The sequence below is a fragment of the Hippoglossus hippoglossus genome, chromosome 6 (assembly GCF_009819705.1).
Source record: "Hippoglossus hippoglossus isolate fHipHip1 chromosome 6, fHipHip1.pri, whole genome shotgun sequence".
Lineage (NCBI taxonomy): Eukaryota > Metazoa > Chordata > Actinopteri > Pleuronectiformes > Pleuronectidae > Hippoglossus > Hippoglossus hippoglossus.
In genome coordinates, this window is record NC_047156.1 from 20,756,726 (window position 1) to 20,781,642 (window position 24,917).

The 24,917-nt window shown below is 39.9% G+C and overlaps 39 non-coding genes across 39 annotated transcripts; all 39 read left to right on the forward strand.

The window, feature by feature from the left end:
• Positions 1-417: 417 nt before the first annotated feature.
• On the forward strand, positions 418-558 carry LOC117763889. The gene has a single exon (XR_004614245.1). It is a non-coding gene; the product is annotated as a U4 spliceosomal RNA (small nuclear RNA).
• Positions 559-1,064: 506 nt separating this feature from the next.
• LOC117763893 lies at positions 1,065-1,203 on the forward strand. Its single transcript, XR_004614248.1, has one exon. It is a non-coding gene; the product is annotated as a U4 spliceosomal RNA (small nuclear RNA).
• Positions 1,204-1,614: 411 nt separating this feature from the next.
• On the forward strand, positions 1,615-1,754 carry LOC117763881. The gene has a single exon (XR_004614237.1). It is a non-coding gene; the product is annotated as a U4 spliceosomal RNA (small nuclear RNA).
• A 506-nt stretch (positions 1,755-2,260) lies between these two features.
• LOC117763976 lies at positions 2,261-2,400 on the forward strand. The gene has a single exon (XR_004614326.1). It is a non-coding gene; the product is annotated as a U4 spliceosomal RNA (small nuclear RNA).
• Positions 2,401-2,879: 479 nt separating this feature from the next.
• Positions 2,880-3,019, forward strand: LOC117763932. The gene has a single exon (XR_004614285.1). It is a non-coding gene; the product is annotated as a U4 spliceosomal RNA (small nuclear RNA).
• Positions 3,020-3,523: 504 nt separating this feature from the next.
• Positions 3,524-3,663, forward strand: LOC117763895. Its single transcript, XR_004614250.1, has one exon. It is a non-coding gene; the product is annotated as a U4 spliceosomal RNA (small nuclear RNA).
• Positions 3,664-4,169: 506 nt separating this feature from the next.
• LOC117763890 lies at positions 4,170-4,310 on the forward strand. The gene has a single exon (XR_004614246.1). It is a non-coding gene; the product is annotated as a U4 spliceosomal RNA (small nuclear RNA).
• A 505-nt stretch (positions 4,311-4,815) lies between these two features.
• LOC117763933 lies at positions 4,816-4,955 on the forward strand. The gene has a single exon (XR_004614286.1). It is a non-coding gene; the product is annotated as a U4 spliceosomal RNA (small nuclear RNA).
• A 506-nt stretch (positions 4,956-5,461) lies between these two features.
• On the forward strand, positions 5,462-5,600 carry LOC117763894. The gene has a single exon (XR_004614249.1). It is a non-coding gene; the product is annotated as a U4 spliceosomal RNA (small nuclear RNA).
• Positions 5,601-6,107: 507 nt separating this feature from the next.
• LOC117763929 lies at positions 6,108-6,248 on the forward strand. Its single transcript, XR_004614282.1, has one exon. It is a non-coding gene; the product is annotated as a U4 spliceosomal RNA (small nuclear RNA).
• A 505-nt stretch (positions 6,249-6,753) lies between these two features.
• On the forward strand, positions 6,754-6,894 carry LOC117763974. The gene has a single exon (XR_004614324.1). It is a non-coding gene; the product is annotated as a U4 spliceosomal RNA (small nuclear RNA).
• A 506-nt stretch (positions 6,895-7,400) lies between these two features.
• On the forward strand, positions 7,401-7,540 carry LOC117763892. The gene has a single exon (XR_004614247.1). It is a non-coding gene; the product is annotated as a U4 spliceosomal RNA (small nuclear RNA).
• A 507-nt stretch (positions 7,541-8,047) lies between these two features.
• LOC117763935 lies at positions 8,048-8,187 on the forward strand. Its single transcript, XR_004614287.1, has one exon. It is a non-coding gene; the product is annotated as a U4 spliceosomal RNA (small nuclear RNA).
• A 506-nt stretch (positions 8,188-8,693) lies between these two features.
• Positions 8,694-8,833, forward strand: LOC117763879. The gene has a single exon (XR_004614235.1). It is a non-coding gene; the product is annotated as a U4 spliceosomal RNA (small nuclear RNA).
• Positions 8,834-9,339: 506 nt separating this feature from the next.
• On the forward strand, positions 9,340-9,479 carry LOC117763937. The gene has a single exon (XR_004614289.1). It is a non-coding gene; the product is annotated as a U4 spliceosomal RNA (small nuclear RNA).
• Positions 9,480-9,985: 506 nt separating this feature from the next.
• Positions 9,986-10,125, forward strand: LOC117763938. The gene has a single exon (XR_004614290.1). It is a non-coding gene; the product is annotated as a U4 spliceosomal RNA (small nuclear RNA).
• A 506-nt stretch (positions 10,126-10,631) lies between these two features.
• On the forward strand, positions 10,632-10,771 carry LOC117763939. Its single transcript, XR_004614291.1, has one exon. It is a non-coding gene; the product is annotated as a U4 spliceosomal RNA (small nuclear RNA).
• A 506-nt stretch (positions 10,772-11,277) lies between these two features.
• Positions 11,278-11,417, forward strand: LOC117763940. Its single transcript, XR_004614292.1, has one exon. It is a non-coding gene; the product is annotated as a U4 spliceosomal RNA (small nuclear RNA).
• A 507-nt stretch (positions 11,418-11,924) lies between these two features.
• On the forward strand, positions 11,925-12,064 carry LOC117763941. Its single transcript, XR_004614293.1, has one exon. It is a non-coding gene; the product is annotated as a U4 spliceosomal RNA (small nuclear RNA).
• Positions 12,065-12,571: 507 nt separating this feature from the next.
• Positions 12,572-12,711, forward strand: LOC117763882. Its single transcript, XR_004614238.1, has one exon. It is a non-coding gene; the product is annotated as a U4 spliceosomal RNA (small nuclear RNA).
• Positions 12,712-13,122: 411 nt separating this feature from the next.
• Positions 13,123-13,262, forward strand: LOC117763880. The gene has a single exon (XR_004614236.1). It is a non-coding gene; the product is annotated as a U4 spliceosomal RNA (small nuclear RNA).
• Positions 13,263-13,768: 506 nt separating this feature from the next.
• On the forward strand, positions 13,769-13,908 carry LOC117763942. Its single transcript, XR_004614294.1, has one exon. It is a non-coding gene; the product is annotated as a U4 spliceosomal RNA (small nuclear RNA).
• A 506-nt stretch (positions 13,909-14,414) lies between these two features.
• LOC117763943 lies at positions 14,415-14,554 on the forward strand. The gene has a single exon (XR_004614295.1). It is a non-coding gene; the product is annotated as a U4 spliceosomal RNA (small nuclear RNA).
• Positions 14,555-15,061: 507 nt separating this feature from the next.
• On the forward strand, positions 15,062-15,201 carry LOC117763944. Its single transcript, XR_004614296.1, has one exon. It is a non-coding gene; the product is annotated as a U4 spliceosomal RNA (small nuclear RNA).
• A 506-nt stretch (positions 15,202-15,707) lies between these two features.
• LOC117763945 lies at positions 15,708-15,847 on the forward strand. Its single transcript, XR_004614297.1, has one exon. It is a non-coding gene; the product is annotated as a U4 spliceosomal RNA (small nuclear RNA).
• Positions 15,848-16,353: 506 nt separating this feature from the next.
• LOC117763946 lies at positions 16,354-16,493 on the forward strand. Its single transcript, XR_004614298.1, has one exon. It is a non-coding gene; the product is annotated as a U4 spliceosomal RNA (small nuclear RNA).
• Positions 16,494-17,000: 507 nt separating this feature from the next.
• On the forward strand, positions 17,001-17,140 carry LOC117763948. Its single transcript, XR_004614300.1, has one exon. It is a non-coding gene; the product is annotated as a U4 spliceosomal RNA (small nuclear RNA).
• Positions 17,141-17,646: 506 nt separating this feature from the next.
• On the forward strand, positions 17,647-17,786 carry LOC117763949. The gene has a single exon (XR_004614301.1). It is a non-coding gene; the product is annotated as a U4 spliceosomal RNA (small nuclear RNA).
• Positions 17,787-18,292: 506 nt separating this feature from the next.
• LOC117763883 lies at positions 18,293-18,432 on the forward strand. The gene has a single exon (XR_004614239.1). It is a non-coding gene; the product is annotated as a U4 spliceosomal RNA (small nuclear RNA).
• A 506-nt stretch (positions 18,433-18,938) lies between these two features.
• Positions 18,939-19,078, forward strand: LOC117763951. Its single transcript, XR_004614302.1, has one exon. It is a non-coding gene; the product is annotated as a U4 spliceosomal RNA (small nuclear RNA).
• Positions 19,079-19,584: 506 nt separating this feature from the next.
• Positions 19,585-19,724, forward strand: LOC117763952. The gene has a single exon (XR_004614303.1). It is a non-coding gene; the product is annotated as a U4 spliceosomal RNA (small nuclear RNA).
• A 506-nt stretch (positions 19,725-20,230) lies between these two features.
• On the forward strand, positions 20,231-20,370 carry LOC117763953. The gene has a single exon (XR_004614304.1). It is a non-coding gene; the product is annotated as a U4 spliceosomal RNA (small nuclear RNA).
• Positions 20,371-20,877: 507 nt separating this feature from the next.
• Positions 20,878-21,017, forward strand: LOC117763954. Its single transcript, XR_004614305.1, has one exon. It is a non-coding gene; the product is annotated as a U4 spliceosomal RNA (small nuclear RNA).
• Positions 21,018-21,523: 506 nt separating this feature from the next.
• On the forward strand, positions 21,524-21,663 carry LOC117763955. The gene has a single exon (XR_004614306.1). It is a non-coding gene; the product is annotated as a U4 spliceosomal RNA (small nuclear RNA).
• Positions 21,664-22,169: 506 nt separating this feature from the next.
• Positions 22,170-22,309, forward strand: LOC117763885. Its single transcript, XR_004614241.1, has one exon. It is a non-coding gene; the product is annotated as a U4 spliceosomal RNA (small nuclear RNA).
• Positions 22,310-22,815: 506 nt separating this feature from the next.
• On the forward strand, positions 22,816-22,955 carry LOC117763956. The gene has a single exon (XR_004614307.1). It is a non-coding gene; the product is annotated as a U4 spliceosomal RNA (small nuclear RNA).
• Positions 22,956-23,461: 506 nt separating this feature from the next.
• On the forward strand, positions 23,462-23,601 carry LOC117763957. Its single transcript, XR_004614308.1, has one exon. It is a non-coding gene; the product is annotated as a U4 spliceosomal RNA (small nuclear RNA).
• Positions 23,602-24,107: 506 nt separating this feature from the next.
• On the forward strand, positions 24,108-24,247 carry LOC117763958. Its single transcript, XR_004614309.1, has one exon. It is a non-coding gene; the product is annotated as a U4 spliceosomal RNA (small nuclear RNA).
• A 506-nt stretch (positions 24,248-24,753) lies between these two features.
• LOC117763960 lies at positions 24,754-24,893 on the forward strand. The gene has a single exon (XR_004614311.1). It is a non-coding gene; the product is annotated as a U4 spliceosomal RNA (small nuclear RNA).
• The last annotated feature ends 24 nt before the right edge of the window (positions 24,894-24,917 follow it).

Genomic DNA, 24,917 nt, shown 5'->3' on the forward strand with positions numbered 1-24,917 from the left:
ATTATAGCACGTGAGCTAATCACTTCCCAGTGTTGCCCAAAACATAGTCACTGGGTTAGCCCTCCCCCTTTCTGACCCTCAAAGTATAAGTGTTATGAAATAAATGTACACATTTACTTTCCAGTGTTGCCCAAGCCATAGTCACTGGGACAACATTGAAATAATTAGCCCACCTACCAAACTAAGCACAATCGTTTAAAATAATGAACCATATCAGTTTGTCCTACTTAAACAGCAATTTATCTCTATCTCAGTTAAATTTACCTGACTATTAATGACCATACAGTAAAAATAACAGTAAAACCCCACCATAACATAAGTGGTTTCACTAACTTTGAGGTCCCAGTATTCACTGATAAACCCTAGCATAGGGTTGTGCAGATGTTTGTGACCTTCCCTCCGTAAATCAGACTCTTCATCCCTTCGCAGTGGCAGTATCGTAGCCTATGAGGTCAATCCGAGGCGTGATTATTGCTAGTTGAAAACTTTAACCAATTCCCGCCTTGACGACCTGAAATATAGTCGGCAATGGCAATTTTTTGATGGTCTCTATGGAGACTGATAATTTTGTGAATGACATATCGGATGAATCATCTTTTTAGCTTGCCTGGTATCATCACATCTGATTCCGTCGCTAGTACAATAATATAGCACGTGAGCTAAATCACTTCCCAGTGTTGCCCAAAACATAGTCACTGGGTTAGCCCCTCCCCCTTTCTGACCCTCAAAGTATAAGTGTTATGAAATAAATGTACACATTTACTTTCCAGTGTTGCCCAAGCCATAGTCACTGGGACAACATTGAAATAATTAGCCCCACCTACCAAACTAAGCACAATCGTTTAAAATAATGAACCATATCAGTTTGTCCTACTTAAACAGCAATTTATCTCTATCTCAGTTAAATTTACCTGACTATTAATGACCATACAGTAAAAATAACAGTAAAACCCCACCATAACATAAGTGGTTTCACTAACTTTGAGGTCCCAGTATTCACTGATAAACCCTAGCATAGGGTTGTGCAGATGTTTGTGACCTTCCCTCCGTAAATCAGACTCTTCATCCCTTCGCAGTGGCAGTATCGTAGCCTATGAGGTCAATCCGAGGCGTGATTATTGCTAGTTGAAAACTTTAACCAATTCCCGCCTTGACGACCTGAAATATAGTCGGCAATGGCAATTTTGATGGTCTCTATGGAGACTGATAATTTTGTGAATGACATATTGGATGAATCATCTTTTTAGCTTGCCTGGTATCACCACATCTGATTCCGTCGCTAGTACAATAATATAGCACGTGAGCTAAATCACTTCCCAGTGTTGCCCAAGCCATAGTCACTGGGACAACATTGAAATAATTAGCCCCACCTACCAAACTAAGCACAATCGTTTAAAATAATGAACCATATCAGTTTGTCCTACTTAAACAGCAATTTATCTCTATCTCAGTTAAATTTACCTGACTATTAATGACCATACAGTAAAAATAACAGTAAAACCCCACCATAACATAAGTGGTTTCACTAACTTTGAGGTCCCAGTATTCACTGATAAACCCTAGCATAGGGTTGTGCAGATGTTTGTGACCTTCCCTCCGTAAATCAGACTCTTCATCCCTTCGCAGTGGCAGTATCGTAGCCTATGAGGTCAATCCGAGGCGTGATTATTGCTAGTTGAAAACTTTAACCAATTCCCGCCTTGACGACCTGAAATATAGTCGGCAATGGCAAATTTTGATGGTCTCTATGGAGACTGATAATTTTGTGAATGACATATCGGATGAATCATCTTTTTAGCTTGCCTGGTATCACCACATCTGATTCCGTCGCTAGTACATATAATATAGCACGTGAGCTAAATCACTTCCCAGTGTTGCCCAAAACATAGTCACTGGGTTAGCCCCTCCCCCTTTCTGACACTCAAAGTATAAGTGTTATGAAATAAATGTACACATTTACTTTCCAGTGTTGCCCAAGCCATAGTCACTGGGACAACATTGAAATAATTAGCCCCACCTACCAAACTAAGCACAATCGTTTAAATAATGAACCATATCAGTTTGTCCTACTTAAACAGCAATTTATCTCTATCTCAGTTAAATTTACCTGACTATTAATGACCATACAGTAAAAATAACAGTAAAACCCCACCATAACATAAGTGGTTTCACTAACTTTGAGGTCCCAGTATTCACTGATAAACCCTAGCATAGGGTTGTGCAGATGTTTGTGACCTTCCCTCCGTAAATCAGACTCTTCATCCCTTCGCAGTGGCAGTATCGTAGCCTATGAGGTCAATCCGAGGCGTGATTATTGCTAGTTGAAAACTTTAACCAATTCCCGCCTTGACGACCTGAAATATAGTCGGCAATGGCAATTTTTGATGGTTTCTATGGAGACTGATAATTTTGTGAATGACATATCGGATGAATCATCTTTTTAGCTTGCCTGGTATCATCACATCTGATTCTGTCTCTAGTACAATAATATAGCACGTGAGCTAAATCACTTCCCAGTGTTGCCCAAAACATAGTCACTGGGTTAGCCCCTCCCCCTTTCTGACTCAAAGTATAAGTGTTATGAAATAAATGTACACATTTACTTTCCAGTGTTGCCCAAGCCATAGTCACTGGGACAACATTGAAATAATTAGCCCCACCTACCAAACTAAGCACAATCGTTTAAAATAATGAACCATATCAGTTTGTCCTACTTAAACAGCAATTTATCTCTATCTCAGTTAAATTTACCTGACTATTAATGACCACACCATAACATAAGTGGTTTCACTAACTTTGAGGTCCCAGTATTCACTGATAAACCCTAGCATAGGGTTGTGCAGATGTTTGTGACCTTCCCTCCGTAAATCAGACTCTTCATCCCTTCGCAGTGGCAGTATCGTAGCCTATGAGGTCAATCCGAGGCGTGATTATTGCTAGTTGAAAACTTTAACCAATTCCCGCCTTGACGACCTGAAATATAGTCGGCAATGGCAATTTTTGATGGTCTCTATGGAGACTGATAATTTTGTGAATGACATATCGGATGAATCATCTTTTTAGCTTGCCTGGTATCATCACATCTGATTCCGTCTCTAGTACAATAATATAGCACGTGAGCTAAATCACTTCCCAGTGTTGCCCAAACATAGTCACTGGGTTAGCCCCTCCCCCTTTCTGACACTCAAAGTATAAGTGTTATGAAATAAATGTACACATTTACTTTCCAGTGTTGCCCAAGCCATAGTCACTGGGACAACATTGAAATAATTAGCCCCACCTACCAAACTAAGCACAATCGTTTAAAATAATGAACCATATCAGTTTGTCCTACTTAAACAGCAATTTATCTCTATCTCAGTTAAATTTACCTGACTATTAATGACCATACAGTAAAAATAACAGTAAAACCCCACCATAACATAAGTGGTTTCACTAACTTTGAGGTCCCAGTATTCACTGATAAACCCTAGCATAGGTTGTGCAGATGTTTGTGACCTTCCCTCCGTAAATCAGACTCTTCATCCCTTCGCAGTGGCAGTATCGTAGCCTATGAGGTCAATCCGAGGCGTGATTATTGCTAGTTGAAAACTTTAACCAATTCCCTGCCTTGACGACCTGCAATATAGTCGCAATGGCAATTTTTGATGGTCTCTATGGAGACTGATAATTTTGTGAATGACATATCGGATGAATCATCTTTTTAGCTTGCCTGGTATCACCACATCTGATTCCGTCGCTAGTACAATAATATAGCACGTGAGCTAAATCACTTCCAAGTGTTGCCCAAAACATAGTCACTGGGTTAGCCCCTCCCCTTTCTGACCCTCAAAGTATAAGTGTTATGAAATAAATGTACACATTTACTTTCCAGTGTTGCCCAAGCCATAGTCACTGGGACAACATTGAAATAATTAGCCCCACCTACCAAAACTAAGCACAATCGTTTAAAATAATGAACCATATCAGTTTGTCCTACTTAAACAGCAATTTATCTCTATCTCAGTTAAATTTACCTGACTATTAATGACCACACAGTAAAAATAACTGTAAAACCCCACCATAACATAAGTGGTTTCACTAACTTTGAGGTCCCAGTATTCACTGATAAACCCTAGCATAGGGTTGTGCAGATGTTTGTGACCTTCCCTCCGTAAATCAGACTCTTCATCCCTTCGCAGTGGCAGTATCGTAGCCTATGAGGTCAATCCGAGGCGTGATTATTGCTAGTTGAAAACTTTAACCAATTCCCGCCTTGACGACCTGAAATATAGTCGGCAATGGCAATTTTTTGATGGTCTCTATGGAGACTGATAATTTTGTGAATGACATATCGGATGAATCATCTTTTTAGCTTGCCTGGTATCACACATCTGATTCCGTCGCTAGTACAATAATATAGCACGTGAGCTAAATCACTTCCAAGTGTTGCCCAAAACATAGTCACTGGGTTAGCCCCTCCCCCTTTCTGACCCTCAAAGTATAAGTGTTATGAAATAAATGTACACATTTACTTTCCAGTGTTGCCCAAGCCATAGTCACTGGGACACATTGAAATAATTAGCCCCACCTACCAAACTAAGCACAATCGTTTAAAATAATGAACCATATCAGTTTGTCCTACTTAAACAGCAATTTATCTCTATCTCAGTTAAATTTACCTGACTATTAATGACCATACAGTAAAAAATAACAGTAAAACCCCACCATAACATAAGTGTTTTCACTAACTTTGAGGTCCCAGTATTCACTGATAAACCCTAGCATAGGGTTGTGCAGATGTTTGTGACCTTCCCTCCGTAAATCAGACTCTTCATCCCTTCGCAGTGGCAGTATCGTAGCCTATGAGGTCAATCCGAGGCGTGATTATTGCTAGTTGAAAACTTTAACCAATTCCCGCCTTGACGACCTGAAATATAGTCGGCAATGGCAATTTTTGATGGTCTCTATGGAGACTGATAATTTTGTGAATGACATATCGGATGAATCATCTTTTTAGCTTGCCTGGTATCATCACATCTGATTCCGTCGCTAGTACAATAATATAGCACGTGAGCTAAATCACTTCCCAGTGTTGCCCAAAACATAGTCACTGGGTTAGCCCCTCCCCCTTTCTGACCCTCAAAGTATAAGTGTTATGAAATAAATGTACACATTTACTTTCCAGTGTTGCCCAAGCCATAGTCACTGGGACAACATTGAAATAATTAGCCCCACCTACCAAACTAAGCACAATCGTTTAAAATAATGAACCATATCAGTTTGTCCTACTTAAACAGCAATTTATCTCTATCTCAGTTAAATTTACCTGACTATTAATGACCACTACAGTAAAAATAACAGTAAACCCCACCATAACATAAGTGGTTTCACTAACTTTGAGGTCCCAGTATTCACTGATAAACCCTAGCATAGGGTTGTGCAGATGTTTGTGACCTTCCCTCCGTAAATCAGACTCTTCATCCCTTCGCAGTGGCAGTATCGTAGCCTATGAGGTCAATCCGAGGCGTGATTATTGCTAGTTGAAAACTTTAACCAATTCCCGCCTTGACGACCTGAAATATAGTCGGCAATGGCAATTTTGATGGTCTCTATGGAGACTGATAATTTTGTGAATGACATATCGGATGAATCATCTTTTTAGCTTGCCTGGTATCACCACATCTGATTCCGTCTCTAGTACAATAATATAGCACGTGAGCTAAATCACTTCCCAGTGTTGCCCCAAACATAGTCACTGGGTTAGCCCCTCCCCCTTTCTGACCCTCAAAGTATAAGTGTTATGAAATAAATGTACACATTTACTTTCCAGTGTTGCCCAAGCCATAGTCACTGGGACAACATTGAAATAATTAGCCCCACCTACCAAACTAAGCACAATCGTTTAAAATAATGAACCATATCAGTTTGTCCTACTTAAACAGCAATTTATCTCTATCTCAGTTAAATTTACCTGACTATTAATGACCACTACAGTAAAAATAACAGTAAAACCCCACCATAACATAAGTGGTTTCACTAACTTTGAGGTCCCAGTATTCACTGATAAACCCTAGCATAGGGTTGTGCAGATGTTTGTGACCTTCCCTCCGTAAATCAGACTCTTCATCCCTTCGCAGTGGCAGTATCGTAGCCTATGAGGTCAATCCGAGGCGTGATTATTGCTAGTTGAAAACTTTAAACCAATTCCCGCCTTGACGACCTGAAATATAGTCGGCAATGGCAATTTTTGATGGTCTCTATGGAGACTGATAATTTTGTGAATGACATATCGGATGAATCATCTTTTAGCTTGCCTGGTATCACCACATCTGATTCCGTCGCTAGTACAATAATATAGCACGTGAGCTAAATCACTTCCCAGTGTTGCCCAAAACATAGTCACTGGGTTAGCCCCTCCCCCTTTCTGACCCTCAAAGTATAAGTGTTATGAAATAAATGTACACATTTACTTTCCAGTGTTGCCCAAGCCATAGTCACTGGGACAACATTGAAATAATTAGCCCCACCTACCAAACTAAGCACAATCGTTTAAAATAATGAACCATATCAGTTTGTCCTACTTAAACAGCAATTTATCTCTATCTCAGTTAAATTTACCTGACTATTAATGACCACACAGTAAAAATAACAGTAAAACCCCACCATAACATAAGTGGTTTCACTAACTTTGAGGTCCCAGTATTCACTGATAAACCCTAGCATAGGGTTGTGCAGATGTTTGTGACCTTCCCTCCGTAAATCAGACTCTTCATCCCTTCGCAGTGGCAGTATCGTAGCCTATGAGGTCAATCCGAGGCGTGATTATTGCTAGTTGAAAACTTTAACCAATTCCCCGCCTTGACGACCTGAAATATAGTCGGCAATGGCAATTTTTGATGGTCTCTATGGAGACTGATAATTTTGTGAATGACATATCGGATGAATCATCTTTTTAGCTTGCCTGGTATCACCACATCTGATTCCGTCGCTAGTACAATAATATAGCACGTGAGCTAAATCACTTCCCAGTGTTGCCCAAAACATAGTCACTGGGTTAGCCCCTCCCCCTTTCTGACCCTCAAAGTATAAGTGTTATGAAATAAATGTACACATTTACTTTCCAGTGTTGCCCAAGCCATAGTCACTGGGACAACATTGAAATAATTAGCCCCACCTACCAAACTAAGCACAATCGTTTAAAATAATGAACCATATCAGTTTGTCCTACTTAAACAGCAATTTATCTCTATCTCAGTTAAATTTACCTGACTATTAATGACCATACAGTAAAAATAACAGTAAAACCCCACCATAACATAAGTGGTTTCACTAACTTTGAGGTCCCAGTATTCACTGATAAACCCTAGCATAGGGTTGTGCAGATGTTTGTGACCTTCCCTCCGTAAATCAGACTCTTCATCCCTTCGCAGTGGCAGTATCGTAGCCTATGAGGTCAATCCGAGGCGTGATTATTGCTAGTTGAAAACTTTAACCAATTCCTGGCTTGTCGACCTGAAATATAGTCGGCAATGGCAATTTTTGATGGTCTCTATGGAGACTGATAATTTTGTGAATGACATATCGGATGAATCATCTTTTTAGCTTGCCTGGTATCACCACATCTGATTCCGTCGCTAGTACAATAATATAGCACGTGAGCTAAATCACTTCCCAGTGTTGCCCAAAACATAGTCACTGGGTTAGCCCCTCCCCCTTTCTGACCCTCAAAGTATAAGTGTTATGAAATAAATGTACACATTTACTTTCCAGTGTTGCCCAAGCCATAGTCACTGGGACAACATTGAAATAATTAGCCCCACCTACCAAACTAAGCACAATCGTTTAAAATAATGAACCATATCAGTTTGTCCTACTTAAACAGCAATTTATCTCTATCTCAGTTAAATTTACCTGACTATTAATGACCACTACAGTAAAAATAACAGTAAAACCCCACCATAACATAAGTGGTTTCACTAACTTTGAGGTCCCAGTATTCACTGATAAACCCTAGCATAGGGTTGTGCAGATGTTTGTGACCTTCCCTCCGTAAATCAGACTCTTCATCCCTTCGCAGTGGCAGTATCGTAGCCTATGAGGTCAATCCGAGGCGTGATTATTGCTAGTTGAAAACTTTAACCAATTCCCGCCTTGACGACCTGAAATATAGTCGGCAATGGCAATTTTTGATGGTCTCTATGGAGACTGATAATTTTGTGAATGACATATCGGATGAATCATCTTTTTAGCTTGCCTGGTATCACCACATCTGATTCCGTCGCTAGTACAATAATATAGCACGTGAGCTAAATCACTTCCAAGTGTTGCCCAAAACATAGTCACTGGGTTAGCCCCTCCCCCTTTCTGACCCTCAAAGTATAAGTGTTATGAAATAAATGTACACATTTACTTTCCAGTGTTGCCCAAGCCATAGTCACTGGGACAACATTGAAATAATTAGCCCCACCTACCAAACTAAGCACAATCGTTTAAAATAATGAACCATATCAGTTTGTCCTACTTAAACAGCAATTTATCTCTATCTCAGTTAAATTTACCTGACTATTAATGACCACACAGTAAAAATAACAGTAAAACCCCACCATAACATAAGTGGTTTCACTAACTTTGAGGTCCCAGTATTCACTGATAAACCCTAGCATAGGGTTGTGCAGATGTTTGTGACCTTCCCTCCGTAAATCAGACTCTTCATCCCTTCGCAGTGGCAGTATCGTAGCCTATGAGGTCAATCCGAGGCGTGATTATTGCTAGTTGAAAACTTTAACCAATTCCCGCCTTGACGACCTGAAATATAGTCGGCAATGGCAATTTTTGATGGTTTCTATGGAGACTGATAATTTTGTGAATGACATATCGGATGAATCATCTTTTTAGCTTGCCTGGTATCATCACATCTGATTCTGTCTCTAGTACAATAATATAGCACGTGAGCTAAATCACTTCCCAGTGTTGCCCAAAACATAGTCACTGGGTTAGCCCCTCCCCCTTTCTGACACTCAAAGTATAAGTGTTATGAAATAAATGTACACATTTACTTTCCAGTGTTGCCCAAGCCATAGTCACTGGGACAACATTGAAATAATTAGCCCCACCTACCAAACTAAGCACAATCGTTTAAAATAATGAACCATATCAGTTTGTCCTACTTAAACAGCAATTTATCTCTATCTCAGTTAAATTTACCTGACTATTAATGACCACACAGTAAAAATAACAGTAAAACCCCACCATAACATAAGTGGTTTCACTAACTTTGAGGTCCCAGTATTCACTGATAAACCCTAGCATAGGGTTGTGCAGATGTTTGTGACCTTCCCTCCGTAAATCAGACTCTTCATCCCTTCGCAGTGGCAGTATCGTAGCCTATGAGGTCAATCCGAGGCGTGATTATTGCTAGTTGAAAACTTTAACCAATTCCCGCCTTGACGACCTGAAATATAGTCGGCAATGGCAATTTTTGATGGTCTCTATGGAGACTGATAATTTTGTGAATGACATATCGGATGAATCATCTTTTTAGCTTGCCTGGTATCATCACATCTGATTCCGTCTCTAGTACAATAATATAGCACGTGAGCTAAATCACTTCCCAGTGTTGCCCAAAACATAGTCACTGGGTTAGCCCCTCCCCCTTTCTGACACTCAAAGTATAAGTGTTATGAAATAAATGTACACATTTACTTTCCAGTGTTGCCCAAGCCATAGTCACTGGGACAACATTGAAATAATTAGCCCCACCTACCAAACTAAGCACAATCGTTTAAAATAATGAACCATATCAGTTTGTCCTACTTAAACAGCAATTTATCTCTATCTCAGTTAAATTTACCTGACTATTAATGACCATACAGTAAAAATAACAGTAAAACCCCACCATAACATAAGTGGTTTCACTAACTTTGAGGTCCCAGTATTCACTGATAAACCCTAGCATAGGGTTGTGCAGATGTTTGTGACCTTCCCTCCGTAAATCAGACTCTTCATCCCTTCGCAGTGGCAGTATCGTAGCCTATGAGGTCAATCCGAGGCGTGATTATTGCTAGTTGAAAACTTTAACCAATTCCCGCCTTGACGACCTGAAATATAGTCGGCAATGGCAATTTTTGATGGTCTCTATGGAGACTGATAATTTTGTGAATGACATATCGGATGAATCATCTTTTTAGCTTGCCTGGTATCACCACATCTGATTCCGTCGCTAGTACAATAATATAGCACGTGAGCTAAATCACTTCCCAGTGTTGCCCAAAACATAGTCACTGGGTTAGCCCCTCCCCCTTTCTGACCCTCAAAGTATAAGTGTTATGAAATAAATGTACACATTTACTTTCCAGTGTTGCCCAAGCCATAGTCACTGGGACAACATTGAAATAATTAGCCCCACCTACCAAACTAAGCACAATCGTTTAAAATAATGAACCATATCAGTTTGTCCTACTTAAACAGCAATTTATCTCTATCTCAGTTAAATTTACCTGACTATTAATGACCATACAGTAAAAATAACAGTAAAACCCCACCATAACATAAGTGGTTTCACTAACTTTGAGGTCCCAGTATTCACTGATAAACCCTAGCATAGGGTTGTGCAGATGTTTGTGACCTTCCCTCCGTAAATCAGACTCTTCATCCCTTCGCAGTGGCAGTATCGTAGCCTATGAGGTCAATCCGAGGCGTGATTATTGCTAGTTGAAAACTTTAACCAATTCCCGCCTTGACGACCTGAAATATAGTCGGCAATGGCAATTTTTGATGGTCTCTATGGAGACTGATAATTTTGTGAATGACATATCGGATGAATCATCTTTTTAGCTTGCCTGGTATCACCACATCTGATTCCGTCGCTAGTACAATAATATAGCACGTGAGCTAAATCACTTCCCAGTGTTGCCCAAAACATAGTCACTGGGTTAGCCCCTCCCCCTTTCTGACCCTCAAAGTATAAGTGTTATGAAATAAATGTACACATTTACTTTCCAGTGTTGCCCAAGCCATAGTCACTGGGACAACATTGAAATAATTAGCCCCACCTACCAAACTAAGCACAATCGTTTAAAATAATGAACCATATCAGTTTGTCCTACTTAAACAGCAATTTATCTCTATCTCAGTTAAATTTACCTGACTATTAATGACCATACAGTAAAAATAACAGTAAAACCCCACCATAACATAAGTGGTTTCACTAACTTTGAGGTCCCAGTATTCACTGATAAACCCTAGCATAGGGTTGTGCAGATGTTTGTGACCTTCCCTCCGTAAATCAGACTCTTCATCCCTTCGCAGTGGCAGTATCGTAGCCTATGAGGTCAATCCGAGGCGTGATTATTGCTAGTTGAAAACTTTAACCAATTCCCGCCTTGACGACCTGAAATATAGTCGGCAATGGCAATTTTTGATGGTCTCTATGGAGACTGATAATTTTGTGAATGACATATCGGATGAATCATCTTTTTAGCTTGCCTGGTATCACCACATCTGAATTCCGTCGCTAGTACAATAATATAGCACGTGAGCTAAATCACTTCCCAGTGTTGCCCAAAACATAGTCACTGGGTTAGCCCCTCCCCCTTTCTGACCCTCAAAGTATAAGTGTTATGAAATAAATGTACACATTTACTTTCCAGTGTTGCCCAAGCCATAGTCACTGGGACAACATTGAAATAATTAGCCCCACCTACCAAACTAAGCACAATCGTTTAAAATAATGAACCATATCAGTTTGTCCTACTTAAACAGCAATTTATCTCTATCTCAGTTAAATTTACCTGACTATTAATGACCATACAGTAAAAATAACAGTAAAACCCCACCATAACATAAGTGGTTTCACTAACTTTGAGGTCCCAGTATTCACTGATAAACCCTAGCATAGGGTTGTGCAGATGTTTGTGACCTTCCCTCCGTAAATCAGACTCTTCATCCCTTCGCAGTGGCAGTATCGTAGCCTATGAGGTCAATCCGAGGCGTGATTATTGCTAGTTGAAAACTTTAACCAATTCCCGCCTTGACGACCTGAAATATAGTCGGCAATGGCAATTTTTGATGGTCTCTATGGAGACTGATAATTTTGTGAATGACATATCGGATGAATCATCTTTTTAGCTTGCCTGGTATCATCCACATCTGATTCCGTCTCTAGTACAATAATATAGCACGTGAGCTAAATCACTTCCCAGTGTTGCCCAAAACATAGTCACTGGGTTAGCCCCTCCCCCTTTCTGACCCTCAAAGTATAAGTGTTATGAAATAAATGTACACATTTACTTTCCAGTGTTGCCCAAGCCATAGTCACTGGGACAACATTGAAATAATTAGCCCCACCTACCAAACTAAGCACAATCGTTTAAAATAATGAACCATATCAGTTTGTCCTACTTAAACAGCAATTTATCTCTATCTCAGTTAAATTTACCTGACTATTAATGACCATACAGTAAAAATAACAGTAAAACCCCACCATAACATAAGTGGTTTCACTAACTTTGAGGTCCCAGTATTCACTGATAAACCCTAGCATAGGGTTGTGCAGATGTTTGTGACCTTCCCTCCGTAAATCAGACTCTTCATCCCTTCGCAGTGGCAGTATCGTAGCCTATGAGGTCAATCCGAGGCGTGATTATTGCTAGTTGAAAACTTTAACCAATTCCCGCCTTGACGACCTGAAATATAGTCGGCAATGGCAAATTTTGATGGTCTCTATGGAGACTGATAATTTTGTGAATGACATATCGGATGAATCATCTTTTTAGCTTGCCTGGTATCATCACATCTGATTCCGTCTCTAGTACAATAATATAGCACGTGAGCTAAATCACTTCCCAGTGTTGCCCAAGCCATAGTCACTGGGACAACATTGAAATAATTAGCCCCACCTACCAAACTAAGCACAATCGTTTAAAATAATGAACCATATCAGTTTGTCCTACTTAAACAGCAATTTATCTCTATCTCAGTTAAATTTACCTGACTATTAATGACCACACAGTAAAAATAACAGTAAAACCCCACCATAACATAAGTGGTTTCACTAACTTTGAGGTCCCAGTATTCACTGATAAACCCTAGCATAGGGTTGTGCAGATGTTTGTGACCTTCTCTCCGTAAATCAGACTCTTCATCCCTTCGCAGTGGCAGTATCGTAGCCTATGAGGTCAATCCGAGGCGTGATTATTGCTAGTTGAAAACTTTAACCAATTCCCGCCTTGACGACCTGAAATATAGTCGGCAATGGCAATTTTTGATGGTTTCTATGGAGACTGATAATTTTGTGAATGACATATCGGATGAATCATCTTTTTAGCTTGCCTGGTATCATCACATCTGATTCTGTCTCTAGTACAATAATATAGCACGTGAGCTAAATCACTTCCCAGTGTTGCCCAAAACATAGTCACTGGGTTAGCCCCTCCCCCTTTCTGACACTCAAAGTATAAGTGTTATGAAATAAATGTACACATTTACTTTCCAGTGTTGCCCAAGCCATAGTCACTGGGACAACATTGAAATAATTAGCCCCACCTACCAAACTAAGCACAATCGTTTAAAATAATGAACCATATCAGTTTGTCCTACTTAAACAGCAATTTATCTCTATCTCAGTTAAATTTACCTGACTATTAATGACCATACAGTAAAAATAACAGTAAAACCCCACCATAACATAAGTGGTTTCACTAACTTTGAGGTCCCAGTATTCACTGATAAACCCTAGCATAGGGTTGTGCAGATGTTTGTGACCTTCCCTCCGTAAATCAGACTCTTCATCCCTTCGCAGTGGCAGTATCGTAGCCTATGAGGTCAATCCGAGGCGTGATTATTGCTAGTTGAAAACTTTAACCAATTCCCGCCTTGACGACCTGAAATATAGTCGGCAATGGCAATTTTTGATGGTCTCTATGGAGACTGATAATTTTGTGAATGACATATCGGATGAATCATCTTTTTAGCTTGCCTGGTATCATCACATCTGATTCCGTCTCTAGTACAATAATATAGCACGTGAGCTAAATCACTTCCCAGTGTTGCCCAAAACATAGTCACTGGGTTAGCCCCTCCCCCTTTCTGACACTCAAAGTATAAGTGTTATGAAATAAATGTACACATTTACTTTCCAGTGTTGCCCAAGCCATAGTCACTGGGACAACATTGAAATAATTAGCCCCACCTACCAAACTAAGCACAATCGTTTAAAATAATGAACCATATCAGTTTGTCCTACTTAAACAGCAATTTATCTCTATCTCAGTTAAATTTACCTGACTATTAATGACCACACAGTAAAAATAACAGTAAAACCCCACCATAACATAAGTGGTTTCACTAACTTTGAGGTCCCAGTATTCACTGATAAACCCTAGCATAGGGTTGTGCAGATGTTTGTGACCTTCTCTCCGTAAATCAGACTCTTCATCCCTTCGCAGTGGCAGTATCGTAGCCTATGAGGTCAATCCGAGGCGTGATTATTGCTAGTTGAAAACTTTAACCAATTCCCGCCTTGACGACCTGAAATATAGTCGGCAATGGCAATTTTTGATGGTCTCTATGGAGACTGATAATTTTGTGAATGACATATCGGATGAATCATCTTTTTAGCTTGCCTGGTATCATCACATCTGATTCCAGTCTCTAGTACAATAATATAGCACGTGAGCTAAATCACTTCCCAGTGTTGCCCAAAACATAGTCACTGGGTTAGCCCCTCCCCCTTTCTGACACTCAAAGTATAAGTGTTATGAAATAAATGTACACATTTACTTTCCAGTGTTGCCCAAGCCATAGTCACTGGGACAACATTGAAATAATTAGCCCCACCTACCAAACTAAGCACAATCGTTTAAAATAATGAACCATATCAGTTTGTCCTACTTAAACAGCAATTTATCTCTATCTCAGTTAAATTTACCTGACTATTAATGACCACACAGTAAAAATAACAGTAAAACCCCACCATAACATAAGTGGTTTCACTAACTTTGAGGTCCCAGTATTCACTGATAAACCCTAGCATAGGGTTGTGCAGATGTTTGTGACCTTCCCTCCGTAAATCAGACTCTTCATCCCTTCGCAGTGGCAGTATCGTAGCCTATGAGGTCAATCCGAGGCGTGATTATTGCTAGTTGAAAACTTTAACCAATTCCCGCCTTGACGACCTGAAATATAGTCGGCAATGGCAATTTTTGATGGTCTCTATGGAGACTGATAATTTTGTGAATGACATATCGGATGAATCATCTTTTTAGCTTGCCTGGTATCATCACATCTGATTCCGTCTCTAGTACAATAATATAGCACGTGAGCTAAATCACTTCCCAGTGTTGCCCAAAACATAGTCACTGGGTTAGCCCCTCCCCCTTTCTGACACTCAAAGTATAAGTGTTATGAAATAAATGTACACATTTACTTTCCAGTGTTGCCCAAGCCATAGTCACTGGGACAACATTGAAATAATTAGCCCCACCTACCAAACTAAGCACAATCGTTTAAAATAATGAACCATATCAGTTTGTCCTACTTAAACAGCAATTTATCTCTATCTCAGTTAAATTTACCTGACTATTAATGACCATACAGTAAAAATAACAGTAAAACCCCACCATAACATAAGTGGTTTCACTAACTTTGAGGTCCCAGTATTCACTGATAAACCCTAGCATAGGGTTGTGCAGATGTTTGTGACCTTCCCTCCGTAAATCAGACTCTTCATCCCTTCGCAGTGGCAGTATCGTAGCCTATGAGGTCAATCCGAGGCGTGATTATTGCTAGTTGAAAACTTTAACCAATTCCCGCCTTGACGACCTGAAATATAGTCGGCAATGGCAATTTTTGATGGTCTCTATGGAGACTGATAATTTTGTGAATGACATATCGGATGAATCATCTTTTTAGCTTGCCTGGTATCACCACATCTGATTCCGTCGCTAGTACAATAATATAGCACGTGAGCTAAATCACTTCCCAGTGTTGCCCAAAACATAGTCACTGGGTTAGCCCCTCCCCCTTTCTGACCCTCAAAGTATAAGTGTTATGAAATAAATGTACACATTTACTTTCCAGTGTTGCCCAAGCCATAGTCACTGGGACAACATTGAAATAATTAGCCCCACCTACCAAACTAAGCACAATCGTTTAAAATAATGAACCATATCAGTTTGTCCTACTTAAACAGCAATTTATCTCTATCTCAGTTAAATTTACCTGACTATTAATGACCATACAGTAAAAATAACAGTAAAACCCCACCATAACATAAGTGGTTTCACTAACTTTGAGGTCCCAGTATTCACTGATAAACCCTAGCATAGGGTTGTGCAGATGTTTGTGACCTTCCCTCCGTAAATCAGACTCTTCATCCCTTCGCAGTGGCAGTATCGTAGCCTATGAGGTCAATCCGAGGCGTGATTATTGCTAGTTGAAAACTTTAACCAATTCCCGCCTTGACGACCTGAAATATAGTCGGCAATGGCAATTTTTGATGGTCTCTATGGAGACTGATAATTTTGTGAATGACATATCGGATGAATCATCTTTTTAGCTTGCCTGGTATCACCACATCTGAATTCCGTCGCTAGTACAATAATATAGCACGTGAGCTAAATCACTTCCCAGTGTTGCCCAAAACATAGTCACTGGGTTAGCCCCTCCCCCTTTCTGACCCTCAAAGTATAAGTGTTATGAAATAAATGTACACATTTACTTTCCAGTGTTGCCCAAGCCATAGTCACTGGGACAACATTGAAATAATTAGCCCCACCTACCAAACTAAGCACAATCGTTTAAAATAATGAACCATATCAGTTTGTCCTACTTAAACAGCAATTTATCTCTATCTCAGTTAAATTTACCTGACTATTAATGACCATACAGTAAAAATAACAGTAAAACCCCACCATAACATAAGTGGTTTCACTAACTTTGAGGTCCCAGTATTCACTGATAAACCCTAGCATAGGGTTGTGCAGATGTTTGTGACCTTCCCTCCGTAAATCAGACTCTTCATCCCTTCGCAGTGGCAGTATCGTAGCCTATGAGGTCAATCCGAGGCGTGATTATTGCTAGTTGAAAACTTTAACCAATTCCCGCCTTGACGACCTGAAATATAGTCGGCAATGGCAATTTTTGATGGTCTCTATGGAGACTGATAATTTTGTGAATGACATATCGGATGAATCATCTTTTTAGCTTGCCTGGTATCACCACATCTGATTCCGTCGCTAGTACAATAATATAGCACGTGAGCTAAATCACTTCCCAGTGTTGCCCAAAACATAGTCACTGGGTTAGCCCCTCCCCCTTTCTGACCCTCAAAGTATAAGTGTTATGAAATAAATGTACACATTTACTTTCCAGTGTTGCCCAAGCCATAGTCACTGGGACAACATTGAAATAATTAGCCCCACCTACCAAACTAAGCACAATCGTTTAAAATAATGAACCATATCAGTTTGTCCTACTTAAACAGCAATTTATCTCTATCTCAGTTAAATTTACCTGACTATTAATGACCATACAGTAAAAATAACAGTAAAACCCCACCATAACATAAGTGGTTTCACTAACTTTGAGGTCCCAGTATTCACTGATAAACCCTAGCATAGGGTTGTGCAGATGTTTGTGACCTTCCCTCCGTAAATCAGACTCTTCATCCCTTCGCAGTGGCAGTATCGTAGCCTATGAGGTCAATCCGAGGCGTGATTATTGCTAGTTGAAAACTTTAACCAATTCCCGCCTTGACGACCTGAAATATAGTCGGCAATGGCAATTTTTGATGGTCTCTATGGAGACTGATAATTTTGTGAATGACATATCGGATGAATCATCTTTTTAGCTTGCCTGGTATCATCACATCTGATTCCGTCTCTAGTACAATAATATAGCACGTGAGCTAAATCACTTCCCAGTGTTGCCCAAAACATAGTCACTGGGTTAGCCCCTCCCCCTTTCTGACACTCAAAGTATAAGTGTTATGAAATAAATGTACACATTTACTTTCCAGTGTTGCCCAAGCCATAGTCACTGGGACAACATTGAAATAATTAGCCCCACCTACCAAACTAAGCACAATCGTTTAAAATAATGAACCATATCAGTTTGTCCTACTTAAACAGCAATTTATCTCTATCTCAGTTAAATTTACCTGACTATTAATGACCATACAGTAAAAATAACAGTAAAACCCCACCATAACATAAGTGGTTTCACTAACTTTGAGGTCCCAGTATTCACTGATAAACCCTAGCATAGGGTTGTGCAGATGTTTGTGACCTTCCCTCCGTAAATCAGACTCTTCATCCCTTCGCAGTGGCAGTATCGTAGCCTATGAGGTCAATCCGAGGCGTGATTATTGCTAGTTGAAAACTTTAACCAATTCCCGCCTTGACGACCTGAAATATAGTCGGCAATGGCAAATTTTGATGGTCTCTATGGAGACTGATAATTTTGTGAATGACATATCGGATGAATCATCTTTTTAGCTTGCCTGGTATCACCACATCTGATTCCGTCGCTAGTACAATAATATAGCACGTGAGCTAAATCACTTCCCAGTGTTGCCCAAAACATAGTCACTGGGTTAGCCCCTCCCCCTTTCTGACCCTCAAAGTATAAGTGTTATGAAATAAATGTACACATTTACTTTCCAGTGTTGCCCAAGCCATAGTCACTGGGACAACATTGAAATAATTAGCCCCACCTACCAAACTAAGCACAATCGTTTAAAATAATGAACCATATCAGTTTGTCCTACTTAAACAGCAATTTATCTCTATCTCAGTTAAATTTACCTGACTATTAATGACCATACAGTAAAAATAACAGTAAAACCCCACCATAACATAAGTGGTTTCACTAACTTTGAGGTCCCAGTATTCACTGATAAACCCTAGCATAGGGTTGTGCAGATGTTTGTGACCTTCCCTCCGTAAATCAGACTCTTCATCCCTTCGCAGTGGCAGTATCGTAGCCTATGAGGTCAATCCGAGGCGTGATTATTGCTAGTTGAAAACTTTAACCAATTCCCGCCTTGACGACCTGAAATATAGTCGGCAATGGCAATTTTTGATGGTCTCTATGGAGACTGATAATTTTGTGAATGACATATCGGATGAATCATCTTTTTAGCTTGCCTGGTATCATCACATCTGATTCCGTCTCTAGTACAATAATATAGCACGTGAGCTAAATCACTTCCCAGTGTTGCCCAAAACATAGTCACTGGGTTAGCCCCTCCCCCTTTCTGACACTCAAAGTATAAGTGTTATGAAATAAATGTACACATTTACTTTCCAGTGTTGCCCAAGCCATAGTCACTGGGACAACATTGAAATAATTAGCCCCACCTACCAAACTAAGCACAATCGTTTAAAATAATGAACCATATCAGTTTGTCCTACTTAAACAGCAATTTATCTCTATCTCAGTTAAATTTACCTGACTATTAATGACCATACAGTAAAAATAACAGTAAAACCCCACCATAACATAAGTGGTTTCACTAACTTTGAGGTCCCAGTATTCACTGATAAACCCTAGCATAGGGTTGTGCAGATGTTTGTGACCTTCCCTCCGTAAATCAGACTCTTCATCCCTTCGCAGTGGCAGTATCGTAGCCTATGAGGTCAATCCGAGGCGTGATTATTGCTAGTTGAAAACTTTAACCAATTCCCGCCTTGACGACCTGAAATATAGTCGGCAATGGCAATTTTTGATGGTCTCTATGGAGACTGATAATTTTGTGAATGACATATCGGATGAATCATCTTTTTAGCTTGCCTGGTATCACCACATCTGATTCCGTCGCTAGTACAATAATATAGCACGTGAGCTAAATCACTTCCCAGTGTTGCCCAAAACATAGTCACTGGGTTAGCCCCTCCCCCTTTCTGACCCTCAAAGTATAAGTGTTATGAAATAAATGTACACATTTACTTTCCAGTGTTGCCCAAGCCATAGTCACTGGGACAACATTGAAATAATTAGCCCCACCTACCAAACTAAGCACAATCGTTTAAAATAATGAACCATATCAGTTTGTCCTACTTAAACAGCAATTTATCTCTATCTCAGTTAAATTTACCTGACTATTAATGACCATACAGTAAAAATAACAGTAAAACCCCACCATAACATAAGTGGTTTCACTAACTTTGAGGTCCCAGTATTCACTGATAAACCCTAGCATAGGGTTGTGCAGATGTTTGTGACCTTCCCTCCGTAAATCAGACTCTTCATCCCTTCGCAGTGGCAGTATCGTAGCCTATGAGGTCAATCCGAGGCGTGATTATTGCTAGTTGAAAACTTTAACCAATTCCCGCCTTGACGACCTGAAATATAGTCGGCAATGGCAATTTTTGATGGTCTCTATGGAGACTGATAATTTTGTGAATGACATATCGGATGAATCATCTTTTTAGCTTGCCTGGTATCACCACATCTGAATTCCGTCGCTAGTACAATAATATAGCACGTGAGCTAAATCACTTCCCAGTGTTGCCCAAAACATAGTCACTGGGTTAGCCCCTCCCCCTTTCTGACCCTCAAAGTATAAGTGTTATGAAATAAATGTACACATTTACTTTCCAGTGTTGCCCAAGCCATAGTCACTGGGACAACATTGAAATAATTAGCCCCACCTACCAAACTAAGCACAATCGTTTAAAATAATGAACCATATCAGTTTGTCCTACTTAAACAGCAATTTATCTCTATCTCAGTTAAATTTACCTGACTATTAATGACCATACAGTAAAAATAACAGTAAAACCCCACCATAACATAAGTGGTTTCACTAACTTTGAGGTCCCAGTATTCACTGATAAACCCTAGCATAGGGTTGTGCAGATGTTTGTGACCTTCCCTCCGTAAATCAGACTCTTCATCCCTTCGCAGTGGCAGTATCGTAGCCTATGAGGTCAATCCGAGGCGTGATTATTGCTAGTTGAAAACTTTAACCAATTCCCGCCTTGACGACCTGAAATATAGTCGGCAATGGCAATTTTTGATGGTCTCTATGGAGACTGATAATTTTGTGAATGACATATCGGATGAATCATCTTTTTAGCTTGCCTGGTATCACCACATCTAATTCCGTCGCTAGTACAATAATATAGCACGTGAGCTAAATCACTTCCCAGTGTTGCCCAAAACATAGTCACTGGGTTAGCCCCTCCCCCTTTCTGACCCTCAAAGTATAAGTGTTATGAAATAAATGTACACATTTACTTTCCAGTGTTGCCCAAGCCATAGTCACTGGGACAACATTGAAATAATTAGCCCCACCTACCAAACTAAGCACAATCGTTTAAAATAATGAACCATATCAGTTTGTCCTACTTAAACAGCAATTTATCTCTATCTCAGTTAAATTTACCTGACTATTAATGACCATACAGTAAAAATAACAGTAAAACCCCACCATAACATAAGTGGTTTCACTAACTTTGAGGTCCCAGTATTCACTGATAAACCCTAGCATAGGGTTGTGCAGATGTTTGTGACCTTCCCTCCGTAAATCAGACTCTTCATCCCTTCGCAGTGGCAGTATCGTAGCCTATGAGGTCAATCCGAGGCGTGATTATTGCTAGTTGAAAACTTTAACCAATTCCCGCCTTGACGACCTGAAATATAGTCGGCAATGGCAATTTTTGATGGTCTCTATGGAGACTGATAATTTTGTGAATGACATATCGGATGAATCATCTTTTTAGCTTGCCTGGTATCATCACATCTGATTCCGTCTCTAGTACAATAATATAGCACGTGAGCTAAATCACTTCCCAGTGTTGCCCAAAACATAGTCACTGGGTTAGCCCCTCCCCCTTTCTGACACTCAAAGTATAAGTGTTATGAAATAAATGTACACATTTACTTTCCAGTGTTGCCCAAGCCATAGTCACTGGGACAACATTGAAATAATTAGCCCCACCTACCAAACTAAGCACAATCGTTTAAAATAATGAACCATATCAGTTTGTCCTACTTAAACAGCAATTTATCTCTATCTCAGTTAAATTTACCTGACTATTAATGACCATACAGTAAAAATAACAGTAAAACCCCACCATAACATAAGTGGTTTCACTAACTTTGAGGTCCCAGTATTCACTGATAAACCCTAGCATAGGGTTGTGCAGATGTTTGTGACCTTCCCTCCGTAAATCAGACTCTTCATCCCTTCGCAGTGGCAGTATCGTAGCCTATGAGGTCAATCCGAGGCGTGATTATTGCTAGTTGAAAACTTTAACCAATTCCCGCCTTGACGACCTGAAATATAGTCGGCAATGGCAAATTTTGATGGTCTCTATGGAGACTGATAATTTTGTGAATGACATATCGGATGAATCATCTTTTTAGCTTGCCTGGTATCACCACATCTGATTCCGTCGCTAGTACAATAATATAGCACGTGAGCTAAATCACTTCCCAGTGTTGCCCAAAACATAGTCACTGGGTTAGCCCCTCCCCCTTTCTGACCCTCAAAGGATAAGTGTTATGAAATAAATGTACACATTTACTTTCCAGTGTTGCCCAAGCCATAGTCACTGGGACAACATTGAAATAATTAGCCCCACCTACCAAACTAAGCACAATCGTTTAAAATAATGAACCATATCAGTTTGTCCTACTTAAACAGCAATTTATCTCTATCTCAGTTAAATTTACCTGACTATTAATGACCATACAGTAAAAATAACAGTAAAACCCCACCATAACATAAGTGGTTTCACTAACTTTGAGGTCCCAGTATTCACTGATAAACCCTAGCATAGTGTTGTGCAGATGTTTGTGACCTTCCCTCCGTAAATCAGACTCTTCATCCCTTCGCAGTGGCAGTATCGTAGCCTATGAGGTCAATCCGAGGCGTGATTATTGCTAGTTGAAAACTTTAACCAATTCCCGCCTTGACGACCTGAAATATAGTCGGCAATGGCAATTTTTGATGGTCTCTATGGAGACTGATAATTTTGTGAATGACATATCGGATGAATCATCTTTTTAGCTTGCCTGGTATCATCACATCTGATTCCGTCTCTAGTACAATAATATAGCACGTGAGCTAAATCACTTCCCAGTGTTGCCCAAAACATAGTCACTGGGTTAGCCCCTCCCCCTTTCTGACACTCAAAGTATAAGTGTTATGAAATAAATGTACACATTTACTTTCCAGTGTTGCCCAAGCCATAGTCACTGGGACAACATTGAAATAATTAGCCCCACCTACCAAACTAAGCACAATCGTTTAAAATAATGAACCATATCAGTTTGTCCTACTTAAACAGCAATTTATCTCTATCTCAGTTAAATTTACCTGACTATTAATGACCATACAGTAAAAATAACAGTAAAACCCCACCATAACATAAGTGGTTTCACTAACTTTGAGGTCCCAGTATTCACTGATAAACCCTAGCATAGGGTTGTGCAGATGTTTGTGACCTTCCCTCCGTAAATCAGACTCTTCATCCCTTCGCAGTGGCAGTATCGTAGCCTATGAGGTCAATCCGAGGCGTGATTATTGCTAGTTGAAAACTTTAACCAATTCCCGCCTTGACGACCTGAAATATAGTCGGCAATGGCAATTTTTGATGGTCTCTATGGAGACTGATAATTTTGTGAATGACATATCGGATGAATCATCTTTTTAGCTTGCCTGGTATCACCACATCTGATTCCGTCGCTAGTACAATAATATAGCACGTGAGCTAAATCACTTCCCAGTGTTGCCCAAAACATAGTCACTGGGTTAGCCCCTCCCCCTTTCTGACCCTCAAAGTATAAGTGTTATGAAATAAATGTACACATTTACTTTCCAGTGTTGCCCAAGCCATAGTCACTGGGACAACATTGAAATAATTAGCCCCACCTACCAAACTAAGCACAATCGTTTAAAATAATGAACCATATCAGTTTGTCCTACTTAAACAGCAATTTATCTCTATCTCAGTTAAATTTACCTGACTATTAATGACCATACAGTAAAAATAACAGTAAAACCCCACCATAACATAAGTGGTTTCACTAACTTTGAGGTCCCAGTATTCACTGATAAACCCTAGCATAGGGTTGTGCAGATGTTTGTGACCTTCCCTCCGTAAATCAGACTCTTCATCCCTTCGCAGTGGCAGTATCGTAGCCTATGAGGTCAATCCGAGGCGTGATTATTGCTAGTTGAAAACTTTAACCAATTCCCGCCTTGACGACCTGAAATATAGTCGGCAATGGCAATTTTTGATGGTCTCTATGGAGACTGATAATTTTGTGAATGACATATCGGATGAATCATCTTTTTAGCTTGCCTGGTATCACCACATCTAATTCCGTCGCTAGTACAATAATATAGCACGTGAGCTAAATCACTTCCCAGTGTTGCCCAAAACATAGTCACTGGGTTAGCCCCTCCCCCTTTCTGACCCTCAAAGTATAAGTGTTATGAAATAAATGTACACATTTACTTTCCAGTGTTGCCCAAGCCATAGTCACTGGGACAACATTGAAATAATTAGCCCCACCTACCAAACTAAGCACAATCGTTTAAAATAATGAACCATATCAGTTTGTCCTACTTAAACAGCAATTTATCTCTATCTCAGTTAAATTTACCTGACTATTAATGACCATACAGTAAAAATAACAGTAAAACCCCACCATAACATAAGTGGTTTCACTAACTTTGAGGTCCCAGTATTCACTGATAAACCCTAGCATAGGGTTGTGCAGATGTTTGTGACCTTCCCTCCGTAAATCAGACTCTTCATCCCTTCGCAGTGGCAGTATCGTAGCCTATGAGGTCAATCCGAGGCGTGATTATTGCTAGTTGAAAACTTTAACCAATTCCCGCCTTGACGACCTGAAATATAGTCGGCAATGGCAATTTTTGATGGTCTCTATGGAGACTGATAATTTTGTGAATGACATAT